Source organism: Papio anubis, chromosome 10, assembly GCF_008728515.1.
Source record: "Papio anubis isolate 15944 chromosome 10, Panubis1.0, whole genome shotgun sequence".
Classification (NCBI taxonomy): domain Eukaryota; kingdom Metazoa; phylum Chordata; class Mammalia; order Primates; family Cercopithecidae; genus Papio; species Papio anubis.
The window spans coordinates 108,846,113-108,866,332 of record NC_044985.1 but is presented as its reverse complement, the minus strand read 5'-3'; positions in this window follow the sequence as shown (position 1 = coordinate 108,866,332).

Sequence of the window (20,220 nt, the reverse complement as noted above, 5' to 3'; positions counted from 1 at the left end):
CTATGCGTATCCACTATAGCACTTGTCTGAATGTGCTCATATAAATAATTAGGCATTTATTTGTGTAATGCAATCTCCCCCCAAATATATAAGCTACAGCAGGATAGAAACATACTGATATGGTTTGGCTGTGTTCCCACACAAATCTCATCTTAAATTGTAGCTCCCGTAATTCCCACATGTTGTGGGAGGAACATGGTGGGAGATACTTGAATCATGGGGGCGGGTCTTTCCAGTGCTGTTCTCATCATTGTGAATAAGTCTCATGAAATCTGATGGTTTTATAAAGGGGGAGTTCCCCCACACATGCTCTCTTGTCTGCCTCCATGTAAGACGTGTCTTGCTCTTCTTCCTTTGCCTTCTGCCATGATTTTGAAGCTTTCCCAGCCATGTGGAACTGTGAGTCCATTAAACCTTTTTCCATTATAAATTATCCAGCCTTGGATATGTCTTTATTAGCAGCATGAGAATGAACCAATACACATACCTTGTTTCTTGCACTATTGTATATCCAGCTTCCACCAAAATATTTGGTACAAGTATTAAAAAATAATCATTGACTGGTTGATTGATACAAGCTGATTTTCTTCTAAACGTATATTACCATTGTTACTAACCTTTCTGAAAATGGAAACTAGTATAGACAACCTATATTAGTTCTCTCTAAAATGATTGAATAGTAGCTTCCTCATTAATATAATAATGGAGAATGAGAAAAATAGACTTTTCAGAGAAATGTGTGACATAGTCTCAGCCTAATTATCAGCAATAATTATGGACCAAATATAGAAACACTGGTGGGCTATATTAAAAATGAAACAAAGATCTCAAATAACTTGGATTCAAATCCAGACTATGGTGTTGGCTACGGGATGTAGAATGGGTTATTATATCTCACTGAGCCTCATCTGTCAGAACTGCAAGTTGGAAACGATAATATCTGTACATACCTGTCAGAGTTACAGTGAGTATTAAATAACTAAAGTGTGTAAAACACCTAGTCAACATAAAAGATCAATGACTATGGACTTGGACCGTATCTTGCTGGTTTACCACTCCTCAACTATTCCTGACATAATGTTAGTTCAGTGAAGAAAGGAAGGAACAAATTAAATTGTAGAGTAGTGAATAGGCAGTTTTTTGGGTAACTCAATCTGAACTTACATCCTTGGCATCCACCTCCAGAGGCACTGAAAATCCAGCTTAAAGAAACCTTAAAAATCTACAGTTTTCACTGATGACAGAGAGCTGTAGCAGAGGGATTAAGCAAAGCAATCTCAGCCATGGAAAGAGGAATGCTTCATAGGAAGCTCAGGTTTCAAAGGGACTAAAAATTCAGTGTTGGTTTTCTGACACCTAAAGGGAAAAACACAGTTAACACTTCTTTAGTGAAGCTGACCTGCAGTTGAAAGTTTTTAATAATTATCAGGGATTTTTTTCCCCAGAGAAAGGAAACTACCTGCTTCCTGTTTAGCAGGCCTTTATGAATGAGAAAACATGTAAAATGAAATTTCAATTATATTTAAGAGAGAAAAATGTTTCTTAGCAAAATGTAAGAGAAATTCCATGTAGGATTTCTAGGTAGCAGACTGAAAGTTATGTTTGTATCCCCTCTTACCAGAGACACCACTAAAATAACAGTAACATTCAAGTTCTAAAATGAAAGAGCTAAGAAACCAATCACACAATGCCTCTCCTGCCAGCAAGAGAAAGGGAGAGAGAGAAAGACAGAGAGGATGAAAATCAGAAATGCAAGCTCATTTTCATTGACACTGGAAACATGTGTAACTCCAAACCACAATATAAAAGGAAGTACTGACAAAGTCAGCCAAGAGAAAACCAGGATGTGGGAAGATGTCAAAGAAGACAACTATGCTGCTGATCTCAGACAAAGCTGACAGCAAAATTACCCAAACTGTCACCAACTATCTTTGGGTGGTGCATACTACGGCTTGGCTCACTTAGCAATCATGCCAACCCCGTCTCCTTTGTCATCTGCTAATGTCGGGGACAGAAAGCAAAGTACTTGAAGAATAAATATAAAATTATAAACCAAAGAGGATAGGAGTGCCCATCAACAAAGTCTGCAAGTCTGAAAGTATATTGAAGTGGTTGGTGGTTGAAGAGAGGAGACTCGCTAGAGGGACCTGCAGCAGAGGTGTTTGCCACTCCGCTCTGAGCATGAAGATAAAACTTAACAGAAAGCAGAGGGCGTGAGGAAGGAGCCTAAAACCTGGCTACTCACTGAAGTCTGTTTGCTGAACAGCTTTGCCTGTTCACCCACCTCCACTTCCCCCACACAACAAAGTCAGCCGGGCAGGGAAAGGAGCCGGCACTGTTGGGTACCCCAGAGTAGCGTCCTCAGCTCCTATGTCCCTCTCCCACTCTGTCTCCTACAAAGCAAGGTCTGGTTGTCAGGAAGCCCCACCTGTACTTACAAAGTTCAAAATCAACCCACCGAGCACAGATGTAGATACATATACTAAAGCAAGGCAGCCCAAACTGGCCACTGAGAAAATCAACCAATTCTTCATTTGTAAATACAGAAGGACAAGCAATGATGAGCAGCAGATACAGGAGGAGAACCAGAAACATGAAAGCAAAAGTCCAAGGGAAGTAAAGAAACAATTGAGCCTAAGGGAAATAAATAAATCAGGGAATACAAGTAGTTACTGAGGTAGCTGAGGTTTGTTTCTTTTAATGCAAAATTATAAATATATATATGGAACCAACACCCTACAGTAAAAAAATTCATGTATAACTTTTGACTTTCCAAAAACATAACTACTAATAGCCTACAGTTGACCAGAAGCTTCACCAATAACATAAACTGTCAATTAACACATATGTTGTATGTCATATGTATTATATACCATACTCTTACAATAAAGTAAGAGGAAAAACATATTATTAAAAAATCACCAGGAGGAGAAAATATACTTAGTGTTTATTAAGTGGAAGTGGATTATCATAAAGGTATCCTTTATCCTCAACATCTTCAAAGTTGAGAAGGCTGAGAAGGAAGAGGAAGAAGAGGGGTTGGTCTTGCTGTCTCAGAGGTGGCGAAGACAGAAGTAAATCTGTGTATAAGTGAACCCATGAAGTTCAAACCTATGTTGTTCGAGGGTCAAATACATATACACACACATACATACATACACATATATATGTGGAAAATATATATAGTAAAATACATATGACATATATTTACATATATATTACTATACTTGATTATGTACTTAATATATTTCAATGTATTTATGTATTATATAACTATACATGTACATATACTTAACATACAAATATATAAGTATATATTCATAAGTATATCTATATCTTTATATATACTTTATATATTTTACACATATATACACATATACTTAATTTTTTCATAAAAATTGAGGAACATAGACTCAGTAACCAGGCTGCCTAAGTTTAAATATCAGCTCCACCACTTACTAGGTATATTTTAAATAATACATTGTTTCAAGGATTCCTGAGTTCCTCTATCTATGCTTCTATACCTCCACATCTTGAGCTCTACATAAGCCTGTCCTATGATTATAACCCCTATGATACCTTCCAGGACCGAAACAAAAAGGCAAAGGTCATGGAAAAAAAACAAGAGAACAACTAAGCAGCATAAAGGACTGTAGTTAAGGGTCCAGCCTCCAATTAATAAGACTACTGTGCTAGTTGTGAAATGTTTTTAATATCATCTACATGTTCCCTGGTAGAGATGACAGAATTTGGAGACAGAAATGGAAGCAAAGTTGAAAGGAAGGCTAAGGTATCTTAATTTTATCTGATGAGGTGCCAAATGCCAGTAGAACAAGATATCTAGGCTAAATATTTTATTTTAAAGTTAACACATAACCAATAGAAAGTCTGCAAATAGTAAGAATTATTGGAAATTGAGAAGGAGAAGGAAAGATGGGGTAGTGAATGGTGAACCTCATCTTTCATACAGAGGAGTCAAGAGACCAATAACCTACGGGAGAAATAAATTTATTGTAATGTAAATAACCCACCAAGTGCACTAAAATAGGAGTGGTTAAAAGAGCCTGCCTCTGGCTAGTGGAGTGATGCGGGAAAGGATGGTGTATTAGTTCATTCTCTCACTGCTCTATAGGACTGCCCAAAACTGGGTAATTTAATAAAGAAAGAGGTTTAATTGACTTACAGTTCCACATGGCTTGGGAGGCCTCAGGAAACTTACAATCATGGGGGAAGGAGAAGCAAACATGTCCTTCTTCACATGATGGCATGAAGAATTGCCAAGCAAAAGGGGGAAAAGCCCCTTATAACACCATCAAATCTTGTGAGAACTCAAGTTCTATCACCAGAACAGCAACATGGGGGTAAGCACCCCCATGATTCAACTACCTTCCACCTGGTCCCTCCCACAAGACATGGGGATTATGGGAAATATATTTCAAAATGACCTTTGGGTGGGGACATAGTCAAACCATATCAGGTGGGCTGGGTAATTATGGCTGTCATTATTAGCTCTTCTTTATTATTTCGTTGTTTCTCCCTGTGTGCATATTATTTTATGTAAAGTGTTAAAACAAAGAAGCTGACACTTTAAATTTCTGATGACAGAGTACAGATCTTATTTTTCTTTTTCACCATTATTTTCTTTCTAATCTTAAGAACACATTTTTAAACGACTGTTTTCCACTTTGCCTCCCAATGTTATTATTAAAATAATAAGCATTTCTATAGGTAAAGAATAAATAATTCAGGTGTTGAGACACTAGAATGAAGTGACTAAATCATCAGGGGAAAACTGGGGCTCTAATTTAGCTGCTGTGTATGCAAGAATACACAAATTTTAAAACCATATGAATTTTTAGAAATATTTATAGAATTTGCTGAATTAATTACAAAGTATTTTTCTTGATTAGAGAAGTGGCTTTATGTTATTTTTAGTTGGTTTATTCATCTATATTTAAGTGGAAATGGGAGTTTATAACTGATCAAATACAAATAAGAATATTCATAATCTACAAAATAACATATTTATGTTGAAATAACAGTTAGATGCCCCCTTCTACTTACCCATCAACTTCCTGAAAACTGATCTGTCTACTCTGCCTCCATTTCTTCCCCAGAAACCCCCTCCTTAAGAGTTCTTCTATCTGAGTTTGGTGCACAAACATCACCCCCAAGATTTTCAGTAAGTGTTTTCCTCCTTGGTTCCTTGCACTCCTCAGTCTACCTTCCAGCACAGGACACAAGTGTCCAGCCCCTACCTATGCATCCTTCTCCTCTTAATGCATCCAGCCCAATTCAGCTCTTTGGACAGAATGGCTCACAGGACACATCCACAGCTCTGTCTTATCCTGTGCTTCCAAAGCACTGCTGGCACACTCTACACATTCCCCACATCCTTCCCTGTACTCCCAACTAGACTATACATTCCTCAAAATCACTGATCAAATATTCAACTTTGCCTTCTTCCCAGGGGTGACTAGCATAGTGCTGGGTCAATCAGAGGCCCATAAGATGTTACCTTTCATTCTAAACTTTATCTTAGGCTCTCCAGGGACCATTCAGCCAACCACGTTCTGGACCAATCAGTATCATAGTCCTGAACAACCCATCAGACAAATCAAAAAGCCTCTATTTGTATAAAATTGTTTTCTTCTACTACTTATTTTATTTCACTTCACTTTGTGTTTTTGTAACCTATTTTCTAAAATGTATTTGTGTGTATACATAATGTACATTAATTTTCTTTTTCAAAACATCAGATAAACCAATATGAAAGTTCAAGTCCAAAATGACAAAACAGAAATTATTTATAGTATTTCAAACTTTTTATTTGTAATCAATGTCCTTATTGGCATTTCAAAAGTATCTGAATCGGTTTGCAAAAAAAGACATGTATAAATAAGGTTATTAAAACTAAAATAGGTTTTGGAAAGCCTTACATTTCAGATGAAATGCCTAATCTGTATTTTTTGGCAAAGGAAAGCTTTGAGTTTTTCCTTCTTTTACTTGGAAATAGTATGTTAAATTATCATGTTAGGAAAACCAGTCTTTTAGTGTTAAAATTATCTATCTATGTATCTCTAACTAGAGTACTGAAGAGTTTCAACTTGGAATCTGTCCACGATATGATTTCATTTTTTTTCCAGTATTGCTCTCTAATTGTGCTAGATCCATCCTGCGTTTCCCACTGTATACTTTAGTGATACCTTGGTAAGATGCAGTAACTTTCCACTCAGTTTTGCTTATTTTGAAAGTCTCATTTCGGGCAATAAACAGTCAGTCCTCTAACAGCTTGTGGGTGGGGCTGGTCAGGGAGTTTCTTGGGGACAGGGAGTGCTGCAAGTTGGAAGGAAGGGATTTCTTTGACCCACTTCTCTCCCTTCCCTCTTCTAGGCTCTTGCTAGTCCTCGGTGTTGGGACAATGAGGAAGAGGTAGTGTAAAGGCAAGCCTTGCTCACCTGCCTGCAGGGAGCAATCCTCTTGTTAGTAACTTGATACTCTCCTCTGCCGAGGTCCTTCATGTTGATGCTGTCATTGTGACATGTACGGGATTTCCAAGGAGTCCTGCGTGGGCCTCTACTCTGCAAAATAGTTCTACTCCTGGATAGGTCTTCCATCATTACCTCTTAGCCCCACTAAAAGATGTCTACTAATGTCCCGTGGGTGGTGGGCTTTCCTTGCCCAGCAAGTGACCTCTTGCATGGGGTCCCAGAGTAAAGATAAGTTCAGCTATCAGTTCAGCATCCACTTAACTTACAGTGAACTGATGTATTCCCTTATGGCATGCCAAATAGGGAAGTACGAACTTGTTCTATCGCACCTCGCCCTAAATTCTACCTTGCCACTTCACTTATCTCTTTCTCTGCTCAGAAAACCCAAAAGAAAATCAAGTATTCTAGTTAAGTAACTAATCAAGTCTTCTAGTTAAGCAACTAGTACCTCCCATAGACCCAGAAGCTGGGCCCATTTCCCAGATCCCATGCTTTCAAGAGCCCTGCTCTTGCCCTCTTTTGAACCTACCCCTTCCCATCAGAGTAACAGTCTGTGAGATATGCCTAGCCAGAGTCCACCCCCGCCCCCCCCCACACACACATTTTACACCATGCTCCAGGTCCCTGGGCCCTGGGCTAACCTCCTTCTGGAGCCCATACTCCTGAGAGAACACAGCATCACCAGTGTGCCCACACCCAGACCTGAAGGATGGTCAACGAGGGCTGGGGGTGGGCTGGGAGAGAAGGATGTGGGGACTAGGGAAGGGGCCTGAATTTTGCCACTTCCAGATGGGGCTTCCACTTCAACTCTCAGCCTGGGTCTCCAAATGTTAATGACCAGCCCAAAACAGACTCTCGATTGAAGAATGATGTGTTCTATCACCCATCTTGCAGACATCCAAACCTCTTGGAGTACTATTCCCTTGCCTTAGAGGAAGAGAACCACTCCTTCCCTCTCCCCATGTGGAAGGCCTGACTAGTCACCACACTCTTCCTAACAGGATTCAAAGACCTATTCATTCTCATTCCATTTTTTATATTGGAATCTGGGAAAGTGTTATGTGTGTGAGAAGGAAGTCAATGGTGGAGTCAGTTTTAAATTGGTCCCTTTTCGTACACCCTACAAATAAGTAGATGACTGGAACCAATTGCTGGTGGCTTGCTGTGTCACTCTGAACTTGGACTGTGGGAGTTCTTTGTGTCTTTTGTACTCCATATTCAGCATTTATGCAGCCTTGAGATAGTAGGAAGAAATCAAATCAACATGTTACTACATATGTATTTGTCATTTACCTATCTATATGAGAAGCTAAGAGAAAGAAATAATGTAGACATGAAGGCCAGGTACCAAGAAATATAATTACATTAGTTGGAGGTATTTGGGACACAGAAAGAGCAACGGGCAGATTCAAGAGACATCTTTAAAGAAGACTACATAGGGCTTGGTGGATTGTGGACTATAGGCATTGAGGAAAGGAAATTATTAGAGACATTTCTTAGGCAAAAGTCAAAACATGGCAGCTTCAGCCCTGCATCTGGTTCTTGGTCTAATTTACAAGTTTCTTTGGTCTATCTAATATTATAAAATACTTTTTAAATGAATTTTACCAACATGTAAAAAATGATATTTCATATAGCAATCACTTTTTAAATTTTTGGCTTCTCTTTTCTAACTGGAAGATCTGACAACCCTGAGATGACATTCCTACGCTCCATCTGTCAACTGGAGTTGAATAGTGTCTGTCCCTCAATGGAGCAAATGTGTCTCCAGTTTGCCACAGTCCTCTCACAGCTTATGTGACTTTCTTTGCTCCTATCAACACCTGAACTTGCAATCCTTATTCTAATGTTCCTGTCCTAAGGAACACAAAATTGGTGGCACCATCAGTGGAAACAGAAAAGATGCTGCTGCTTTGGAGAATTCACTTTTATTCATGTTCAGTCTGAGGTAACAGGAGGATATCACTGACAAAATGCCCTGTGGCAGGAACTTCATATGGATTGCTGGCTCTGGTGGGAGCAAAAACTTCATTCAGGGTGTGAACCTGGGAGGCGGAGCTTGCAATGAGCCGAGATCGTGCCACTGCACTCCAACCTGGGCGACAGAGTGAGACTCTATCTCAAATAAAAAAATTCATTCACTTTAGTCATCTATTTGTTTGTTAACAAATATTTCAACAAATATACACTGGGTGTCTATTATATGTCAACACTGGGCTAGATGCTGGGAATTCTAGGGTAAGTAAAGCAGAAATGGCCTGTGCCCCAAAGGATACTATGGTATAGTTAGAGACATACACATTAGTCAAATGATCACATTACAAAATATAAAATGCATATGGCAGCTGTTATGAAGGAAAGGTCAATGGTGCTCTGAGAAATTAGAGAAGGGAGGGTGTGAGGAGAGCTGGTCAGCCAGAGAGATCAAGGAAATCTTCCTGAGGAAACAGTACTGGAACCAGGATATGCAAACTGAGTAGGGTGCATCCTGGTAAAGAGAAGAAGGAAGTGAGTTCCAGGCAGGACAAAGTTTGTGCAAGGCATGTCCCAGACATTAATGATACCCCGCGGTGGTGAGATGGGGGGCAGGGGGATAAAAGGAATCTAGCCAGGGCTAAGACTGAAGCAGTCCATGGGATTCAGGCTTGCAGGGTGCCGTAGGCTTTGTTAAAGTGTCTGTCTTTATTCCAAGTGCAATGGAAGTTCACTGGTGGTTTTTTAGTGGGCTGAGGGGAAGAAGACACATTATAAACATTATTGGATTTTTGTTTTCAAAATTTTACACAGTTTGCACAGAAAATTTTACTCAGAGTATACAGAAAAACTAATGAATGGGGGCAAACAAGAGAGAAAGTTAGAGCTGAAATCCAGGCAGCATGATCCAAAGTGGTGAGGCCCTATAGAAAGAGTTCAATCAGGCTGGGCGCGGTGGCTCACGCCTGTAATCCCAGCATTTGGGGATGCTGAGGCAGGTGGATCACTTGAGGTTGGGAGTTTGAGACCAGCATGGCCAACATGGTGAAACCCTGTTTCTACTAAAAATACAAAAATTACAGGCAGGCACCTGTAATCCCAGCTACTCAGGAAGCTGAGGCAGGAGAATCCTTTGAACTAGGGAGGTGGAATTTGCAGTGAGCTGAGATTGTACCACTGCACTCCAGCCTCGGCAACACAGCAGGACTCTGTATGGGAAAAAAAGGAGGGGGGGGTGAGGGGAGGAAGAAAGAAAGAAAAAATTCAATCAAAGTACTAAGAAGTAGCCATGTTAGTGGGATATGATCAGCAAATAATTAAGTAGGTAAGTCATGGAGAGGAGAGCCAAGCTTATGGAATAACATGAAATAACAGACTGTAGATATGAACGCACACCAGGGGAGGTGGATAATTTAAAGCTCAGGACATAATAAATTTCTCCAGAAACAGAACTGAGGTTTGCATCTAAGCCAGTGGAAAACCCAAAGTAGGAGATCAACAGAAGGAATGCCTTTGGGAAATCGGAACTTGTCTGTAATACACAGATCATAATGCTGGGCAATGGGTCCCGCTTCAGCTAGGAGTCTTCTTCCTTGATTCTTACTGGGAAAAGAACCATATCCAAGATGTGACTAACCCAAAAAGCAGAGCAACAATCTGTCATACCCAAGAGGTCCTGACAGTATCCACAACATCACCAAAGGTTCTAGGGCCATAAACAAAAAGGAGGTGCAAATACAGAGGCTTTGCAGAGAAGCACGATTATCATTCATAATTACACACTTTACAAGCGTCAAACCATCAGTGTATTACAGCAAGGAAATTACACGGCTGAATTAAGAATTCCTCCAGAGGAGAAAGAAGGTAATGAAGTCTATGTTGAATATAAACCCAAACCAATTAATTCTCCCAACACTGCTGCACAGATTATAAATTCTACCAATGCAGTCTGAACCACCAAAATAAAATAACTCTATACACTTCATTAGCACTAAAACAAGGCAGTCATAGGACAAACAGGCTAGCTTAACGTTTTGTGGCATGTCAGATAATAAATTTTATTTACATTTGTGTTCTGTTAATGAATGATGCAAACCACTAATAACCAGCTCTCCAATGACCACTCTAAAGTTTCATGATTCCTATTCCCCCAATATAAGTCAATCACAAAAGAGAAAAAAGAATTTCTAAATTTTCATAAAGGAGAATTGTTGTTTCTCTGCTGAGCTTGGGAGACCTCTCCTGTTTTGGTAGAACTATTTCCTCCCAACTTTTAGTTCACAAGGTTTTTGTGGACTCCACTACTGGGTACCAGAAAAAAAAGCCTATGCACCAAGAGCCACACCACTCAGCACAATCCCTCCCAGTGATTGGCTCAGGGATGGCAACGTGACCCAGAATAACCAGAGAAGCAGTGAATACTTGGACTTCCATAGGAACTATAAGAAAAAGACAGTTCAACTGGACTTTGTTTGAAAGCGTGAGGTTAAGGAAGCTGTGGTCTTCTTGTGACTTCAAGGTCAGAACCCAGCTGCAAAAGGAGCAAGATGGAGAAAGGAGAGCTGACAGACAGAGAGAAACATGATCTGAAACCAAACATACTCCTGGATGCTTCAGTTACACAAGGCAATACATTTTCCTCTTTGCTCAATTCAATTTGAATTGACTTTTCTGTCACTCGTATGAGAAAATATCTTAATTGAAACAGTATTCAATATGGGTAAAGATGCCCAGAAGACATGATGCCCATTTATCTCATTTACATGGTACCTATTATATGCTAGACACGGTCCTTGATCTCGGGGTCTTACAGCCCATTGAGGGAAAAGGCTCATGCCCTACAGAATAGACACCAGCACAAGCCAATGTGGGGTAAATACCAAACGAAACGTGCCAGCAGTGTGGTGAGCACCAGGGGTACAGGAAAGTACAACCCGGGGAGCTAGTGGCTGTGATCCACCGGCACCCTCCCCATCAGAGCTGTGAAGGCTACAAGCCCAACTGATGCCTTTACAATCCACATGATCTTCTGTTTGTTCTATTTGGGCAAAAGGAGAACAACTATTAACTGTATGTTCATTGGTGTATGCAACTGTGTATGCATACAAATCCCACAATATGACAAGTTAGGCTAAATACATCTCAAACTTCTAAAATTAATCCAAAGCAAAATAATAATAATAAAAGAAAGGAAAGAAAAACCAATATACAGTAAGGCCTTGGGCTTAATTTCCCTACTTCCTAACTTACACTGCACTTTCAACTATTAAATTTGTGGAAGTGATTTTTATAACTTTCTCTTCTGAAATAATCATAGATTCAGAGGAAATTGCCAAAAAAAAAAAAAAATACAGAGAGGTCCCAAGTCCTTCTCTCAGCCTCCCAAAATTATAATATCCTGTACAGCTACAGTAGGATGTCAAAACCAGGAAATGGATGTCGGCACAATCCACAGAGCTAATTCCAAGTTTACCAGTATTACTTGTACTAGTGTATAGTATGCGGTCTGATGAGTTTGTGCGTGTGTGTGTGTGTGTGTGTACGGAGCTCTATGAAATTTTATCATCTACGTAGATACAAGACAGAATTGTTTCATCCCCACAAAATTCCCTAGCGCTCTATAGCAACACCCATTCTCCTCCTTAATTCCTGGCAGCCACAAATCTCTCAATCTCTGTCGCTGTTCTCCGTCTCCACAATTTTGTCATTTCAAGAGTGTCACACAAATGGAATCATATAGCATGTGCCCTTTGAGACTGACTTCTTGTACCCAGCATAACTCCATGAGATCCATCCAAGCTCCCACATGCAACACTGGCATATCCCTCCCAACGACTGAGCAGTGTGCCATGGTACAGGTGCACCCCAGCCTATTCAAGCATTCGCCCAGGGAAGGACACTTGTGTTGCTTCCAGTTTGGGATTATGATGAATAAAGCTGCTATGAGAATTCATGTACATGTTCTTTGTGAAAATGACTTTTTATTTCTTCAACATAAATGCCCAAGGGCAATTGGCAAATGACGTTTAAAAGATTTAATCTTCAGTCACCTCACACATCCCAAAGAAACCTCACTGTTCCCTGCCTCTGCATTCTTGGGCTTCCAAAGGCAATGCTATTGCTGGTCTCTTTAATTCCTACCAGATGCAACATCTAAATGTTGGCTGCGCTGAGTGGGACAGCATGTTTTTCTGGTTTTGAACTAGTCAATTGAACATTTTCTGAACCTGCTGCCTAGAAACAGTGGCTGAGAGCAAAATGATCAGATCTCTTTCTCACACAGAGGAGCTTTAGGTGTCAACTAGGCCCACTTTAGTGGCTGGAACCAGCCACCAAGCTGTGATATCTGCTTCACAGGCTAGTAAATAGTTCACAAAATTGCAGTCAGCAAGGTAGTTGTGAAGTCTCTTATGCAAACCACTTTCCAATATCTGAATTCCCAAAATAAAATAGGCAGGTGCCTAGAAAACCTCAGTTCTTTCTTTGTCGGAGTGTAACATCTTCTCAAAATCATACGTGTGAGGAAAGGAGGCAAGTCACTGAGATGTGATTCAATTGTTGAACCATCAGTGAATTTCCTCTAATGTACGGTGGTATCATGTCTGTTTCTTGTTCCACTGAGAGACAAAAAGTATGTCACTTGCATCCTAGGAAAAACACATTCAATAGGCCAAAAGAAGAAGAAAAACGCATTTCTTGAAGTGCACACAGAGTTTCCAGTTACTTTATTAAATTAGGCAAAGATTTTCTCTCTCAACCCATGTTTTCCATGCTTGTGTCTAAACTTAAACATACACCAGTGGGGCCCTGGATGACAGCCTGGCAGTGAACCTTGTAGATTCAGACACATCTGCCCAAAGCCCCAAATCAAGCCACGTACTACATGGAAAAGGAGAAAATGCTAATTCAGCCATTCCTTCCACGAGTAATGATGGAACACTTATGATACACAGGCCCAGAGAAAAATGCACATGATTCACAGTGGTGCACAGGACACATAAAACCTGTCCCCTTGCAGGTTAGACAGGGTTCCATGAAGCATGTTCAGGTATATGGTGGCAGAAGCACAAAATGCTTTGAGAGCATGAAGAAGGGGCACAAACCTGAGATGGGTAGTTGAGATGTCTTCCTGGAGACCATGGAGTATAAACTGGTCCCTGAGGAGGAAACAGCCAGATGAAGTGAGGAAAATAGGGCAGGGAGCAGAAACATTTCAGGCAGAGGGTGTAGAACACACTTCTTAAGAGAACGGTTTCCTTGACAACTGAGAGTCATCTGAAGTAGCTGTTGCACTGGGGGTGAGGAGGATTCTGAGCTGAAGGTGGAAAGAAAGCAGGAACCAGAGCATAGCTGGTCTGTCAGGTTAAGGAGAGAGTTCCTTCTCCAACCTGAGCACAACTGACAGTCAGGAAAGCTCTTTCTTTTCTTTTCTTTTTCTTTCTTTCTTTCTTTCGTTTCTTTCTTTATTTTCCTTTCTTTCTTCCTTCCTTTCCTTTTCTTTCTCTTTTTTCTTTTTCTTTGTCTTCCTTTCTTTTTCTTTCTTCCTTTTTTCCTTCCTTCCTCCCTTTCTTTCTTGTCCCTCTTTTTCTTTCGTTATTCCTTTTTTTCTCTCTTTTCGTTCTTCCTTTCTTTTTCTCTTTCTCTCTTTCCCAGTTTTCTTTAAATCTAAATATCGTTAAATGTCAAGTACCTTTCGTGTTTTTATAAAAATAAGACATGTTTACTGAAAAACCCCAAACGGGATAAAATCTTGTTAGATTGTTTAGGTTAAAAAATAAAGTGTTAAAGGATTGAAAAAAATAATCCATCGGGCAAATACTTTCAAGGGAAAGCCCCTTGGGACTCTGTATTAGTGCTGAACTCTGCATGAATTTCTGTGCCCCCATATCTACCTCCCTTCCGTCGGCTCCACATCACATCTTCCCATCCACCCCACCCCAGCTCCCACAGCACAGATCCCTCCACCACTCCGAATCAATAGCTCCTTTCAGTGCATTCCCAAAGCACTTCACACATTGCTGTGTTTTTGTCTTGCTGTGTCTGTCTTTACAGGTAGGCTGAGCTCCTTAAAGGGAGATTATGGATGTATCAGTTCTGGACCTTCATTTAAGCATTCATTCATTCATTCATTTATTCATTCATTCACTGAATAAATATTTATTGAGAGCCTACTATGTGCCCAGCAATGGTCTAGGTCGAGGGAATGTATCAATGAACAAAGCAGTCAATATTAACTGTCCTCTTGGGGTCTACATTATACCAAGCACATGGTTGCTGGAAACCTCAGTTTGGTATCCTGGCTTCCAAGAAGAAACCAAGAGGGAACTGCAGTTGTCTGCCATACTAAGAGCAAGTTTTTTGAAGAAGTTTGTTTCTACAGACCAGTAGTGTGCTCTGTCTAGACAAAGACATTCTAAAAGCTGACTTGGGCTCCCTTGTCAGGAAACAATTCTAATACCTTCCCTTTCCTTTTGGCTCCTCCCTTGGTGATCATCCACCCTGAAAAAGTGGTCATCCACTCGCCAACGCGCACATCCACTTTGCTGAATCTGGGGCTAAGTTGGAAAGTGGTGCTGTTGGCGCTCATTTTCCCTCAGCTATAAATCCTCCTCTCCAAAGAACCAAGAGCCTAGGCTGCCACATAGGTTTTGAAAGCTGTGTGACAGCTCCATCAAAGTTTTCTGGATTCTTTTGAGCAGCTGTTTTGCTAATGAGCAAATCTACCCTTCTGGAGGCCTGGAACAAATGGAATTTCACTGCCTGTGGGTTTTGGGACTCCCATTCTAGTCCTCTGTTCAGTGCATGGGGCCAGCTACTGATGTCTCTTTTTAACCATATCATAACTTAAATTTCTGAGGCTTCATTGTTGCTCGCTGTCACTTGACCTTGTGAAGAGTGCGTGGATTCATCTCGATAAGTTTATCTAACTTTTAGGTTCTCTTGTTTGAGAATTTGAGGGCTCATCTCTTCACTCTAGGCCCCTGGATCCTTATGCAATTTCATCTGACCCCTCCTCAGACCTCCATATGGAACTAGGAGGGCTGGCTTTGCTCAGAACTAAAGCAGGGATGCCCACTTTTCTTATCCTTACATAACAAAGGAGGGCATCTGAAACATTCCCCTTCCAAATGACTCTCCTTTAAATGAATTGCCTTCTGGATCTCCAGACACTGAAGTAGTAGAATATTCATGTTGTTTTTTTTTTTTCCTTTAAAGCCCACATCACCAGGCATACTACAATTCCCAAATGGCCTTAAACCAATTGGCTAAACAGGTGTGATGATAAGAACCACCTGGGGGAAATTTCAAGCCAATCCTGGAGGGGACCCTTCCCCTTTAGGATCTAGTTTACTAAGTCTGGATGGGACCAAAGAACCCAGACTTTCTAACAGCTCCCCAGTGATTCTCATCACCATGCCAGTTTGGGGAACCCTGCCTTAACCAGAAGTTTCTGATGAGGATATTTATCAGAAGCACATGCAAGTTTAAAACATTTCAGAGAAGAGGAATCTTAGAGTATGTTTCCCACTTTTTAAATTTTTGAAGTGACAGCACAGTAGAAAGTGCAGGAGATTTATATTTAGAAAAATATAAATGGTTATCACTCCAGTTTCTGCCACTTGCAGGTTGTATGCACCTCGACCAAATGTGAGCATTTCACACGTATTTACTGCATCATACTCTTTGCCAATCACCAGCCTCCAAGAGTTTATGGTTCAGAAGGAGAGACAGAAAGTAAGCAACTATTTCTGCAAACCCTTATAAATGCTATAATGCAAGTATGCGATGGGTTTTAGGGTGCTCACAGGGTAATTTACTCAGATTGTAACCAAGGATGGCTTCCAGGGGAAAAAAACGATAGCTCAGCTGGATCTCTTGAGCCTTCCGTTGCGTAAAATGAGAATAAATGCTTTTACCGCATAGGCTCATTGTGCAGGTTAGATACATTAACCTAACAGATTATTAACACCCAACAAGTGTTAAATGTCCTCCCCCTTTTTTGTTGTTAAGGAATCCTAAAAACCATTAATGACAAGAAATACAGAGAGCATGGCATAACTTCTCCAAGCATAATGAAGTATAAAACAGTTATAACTAATGTACCTTAACCCTTTGCTCTAAATATAAAATGACATCTCCCCAGGTACTGTCTCCATCATTTGGTCTTTATTTAATCTACATCAATCTCCATATCTATGTTCTGGATAATGCCTTGCCCTATATCTAATGCACAGTTGGATGGGATCAAGTACATTTTATTTAAATTAAATCGATGTGCACACACACACACACACACAAGGTCTCTATTTTGCAAGTCATTGATAATTATTAATCTAATCAAGAACCCAGTGAGAAGTTCATATTCCTTCCATTTAATTATCCCGAGTTTATATCCATGGTCAAGGAAATCCAGAGATTTCTCTTGCTGGCATAATCAGTAGCTAATGAAGATATAATGTGAAAGCTTCCTGGTATTCTTTCTTTTAACAGAGATGCCAGGCCATTTTTCTAGTTAATGACTATTAAGAAAAATCACTTAAAGGAGTTAAAAATTCCTGTTCGCCTCTGCTAGACATACTATATTTCATACTTAGAGCACTTAATGTAATAACAATAGATCATCTCAGAAATCTGCATCATGAAAAACAGTAATAGATTTTAAAGTTGGAAAAAATCTCTCTTGTCAAAAGAAAAGTCGGTTTCTATCTATAATTAGGTGGTTGACTTGTCATCTTTAAGTATTTGAAGTAGCTGAAGATCTTAGGAACTCGAGGATTTGGGGATTTGCCTGGAGTTTTGTGTGTTGTTTTTAGCCTCTGTGTTGTGGCCATATTTGTAAGCTATTCCACTGGGGACAAAAGAAACATGTTTTGTGATATTTTAAAGTGAAAATATTGCTGAGTTCATTCGAAAGTAAATTCACCTGGGATAAGTTTGAGCAGAGTAGACTTGCAACAAATGCATTGAGTGTTAATGAGTATTGAACATTAGAGCAGATGGGGCCCTACAGACTCTAATCTGGAGACTGTTAACGATGACCCTTAAGGATGTATATTTATCCAGGACATACAAAAATTTACAGGACATATATATGTGTGTTTCTGTGTGTGTGTATCCCATACATTTTTTTAGTTTCTAAATTTAAATTTTGAATATTCTACATTCAAAAATCCAGATTTATAGCTTTTCTTAAAAAAAAAATGCATACATTTGGCAACACAGGGCTTACTTTCCTGCACAATCACATTTGACTAGAGCTAAGTGGCAGCAATACCCTTTAAAAGGGTATGTGATTCCATTGAACACTTTCTTCCTTCCCACACCTACTTTTCCTTTCTGCCCTGAAGGCAATCTGGGTTTGCAAAGACAGCCCCATTCTCACACCCTCATGTTACAGCTAAAGAAATTTCTCCAGGGAAAACAAAGCAAATTAGTTCTAGTCCTGATAATGCTGCATAATAAACAACCTCAAAAGCTCAACAGTGTACAACAATGAGCATTTGTTTTTCTCACATGTCTGGGGCTCAGCTGGGTTCAACTACTCTAGGCTGGGTTCCTCTGGGGTGGTTTGGCTCCTTGTCACTCATTCTTCTCCCAGCACCAGCAGATTAGCTGAGCAGCTTCTTCTCATGGCAATGAGAGAAATGGAAAAGGGCAGGGGGAACACATAAGCCTTCCTACTGTCTAGGCTCCTAACCAGCACATCATCACAACCGCCTTTTCAAATGAGCAAAGCAAGTTGCATAGCTGAACTAAAGTCAAGGGATGGGGAAATATATGCTGCCCCTTTGCTGGGAAGGACTTCAAAATATGGTATAGAAGGGTGTATGTGTACAGTTAAATAATTAAAGCCAGTAATCCAATCTACCACCAAGGAGGTATGCAATCACATATTGCACAGCTTCCATCAAGTGCAACTTCACTCATTCACCTTTCATTTCTGCCCCAAAGTTATCTGATTTGGAGGCAGCTTGTCTAATCTCACCATACAGACAAAGAAATGTGCTGAACTAAACAGCATCAAAGCCCTAAAGAGAACCTGCTTCCTAGCCCCGTGTTCTTTCCTTCTCAGTTTGATGAAGTAGTGTTATCTTACCTGTGTGAAATAAGACAATCCCTCATAGCTTTTGCCAATGGAATTTCAGGTTTTGAAAGAGCTATATTAAATCTTGAATAGCAATACAGAAATGGACTGCAAATCACTTATTAGGATGCATTTTAAGTTCTCAAAGCAATCTGTTCCTTAATAATTCTCAGAATTTAATTGCATCATATATAATAATATGGAAATATAGCACTAGAGACCTCGATTAGGGAAGTAAGAATGTTCCACAAATTAGGCAACATTATTTAGTCTAGGTTGGAAAATCTCAGCAGGCTTCCCGTTACTTTTAGAATTGTTATTTTCTCTGGTCTCTGCTTCTAAGGCTTGATGGCTTTATAAAACACTATACTCAAAAAGCTAATAAATCATTGAATTACTAATTAATGGAGAAAGGATAAAAGAAGCTTAGCAAATAAATTTTAATGTACTAATTTGGAATATCATGCATAAATAACCATTGGGATTCCCTAATTCCTTACAAGGGAAGCTCCAGTCAAATGAATGGAAGCTCTTCTTTTTTTTTTTTTTTTTCTTCCTAGCCAAGAATCCACCCAAAACCCTGTCTCCTATCTTAGACTGCAGAGCTGGTTAAGCAGCATACTAAAGGCAATCTGAAGGACCTTCCAGCCCTGTTTCCTAAGCCTACAGTCAGCCCCAAATACCCAGTTCCTAATGTCTTTTCAGGGCCCCACTTTTGTGGTTTTAGCTTTCCAGAGATACTGTTGTCACACAGGCAAAGTCTACCTCCCACAACACAAAATGAAGAAAGACAAATGTGGAAATTAGAAACTTCAAGCATGCCAGCAGTTCAAAAGATCCAAAGTTCCCAAAGCCACCCGAGTCTAAAAATTCACAATATAAACATTCCCCAACTACACACACACACACACACACACACACACACACACACACAGAGGATTGAAATCCATTCTTTCCTTTGAACTATGATCCCTCCCCAGGCTTATATTATTTCTTGCAGAGAAGGAGGAGGCTGTGGAGAAGAGAAGACAAATGTGAGTTTCTATGCCTCTCCTTTGCTTCTTCCAAGTTCAGAGTAAACTGTTTTCCTTTCTGTAAAACTTTTTCTATCTATAATATAAATATTCCCTGACATCTTTGCTGGTTCAAGTCTTTGCACTTTAGCCAGCCAGTTGGGCCATGTTATGATGCTCCCTTGGACCTTGAATCTTCATCTACTGTGAGCACTTTATGTTTATCAGGATGCTTCCTCCAGGAGAGTGAAGTGAATGGGGCATACAGAGTTCATCTGAAAACTGGATATTAAATAATTCCATAAATAGTGTGTACCTCCATAAATCTCAATATATCCAGCAGGGGTAGGAAATAGTACTTATAGATAACGTACTTTGTTATGTAGTTTATGGATTTAATATCACTCAAACCACATGACTATGCTAAAAGTTTAGATTTTCCTTTTGTAGTTGGAAGTGGGAGAGGACTTGAAGTTGAGACAGAAGTCACTTTTTCAAAGTCACACACTTAATAAGTAGCAGAGCTGCTGTTGTGATTTGGGGTTGGGTGAGTGTATTAATCTATTTTCATGCTGCAGATAAAGACATACCTGAGACTGGGCAATTTACAAAAGAAAGAGGTTTAATTGGACCTTCAGTTCCACATGGCTAGGGAAGG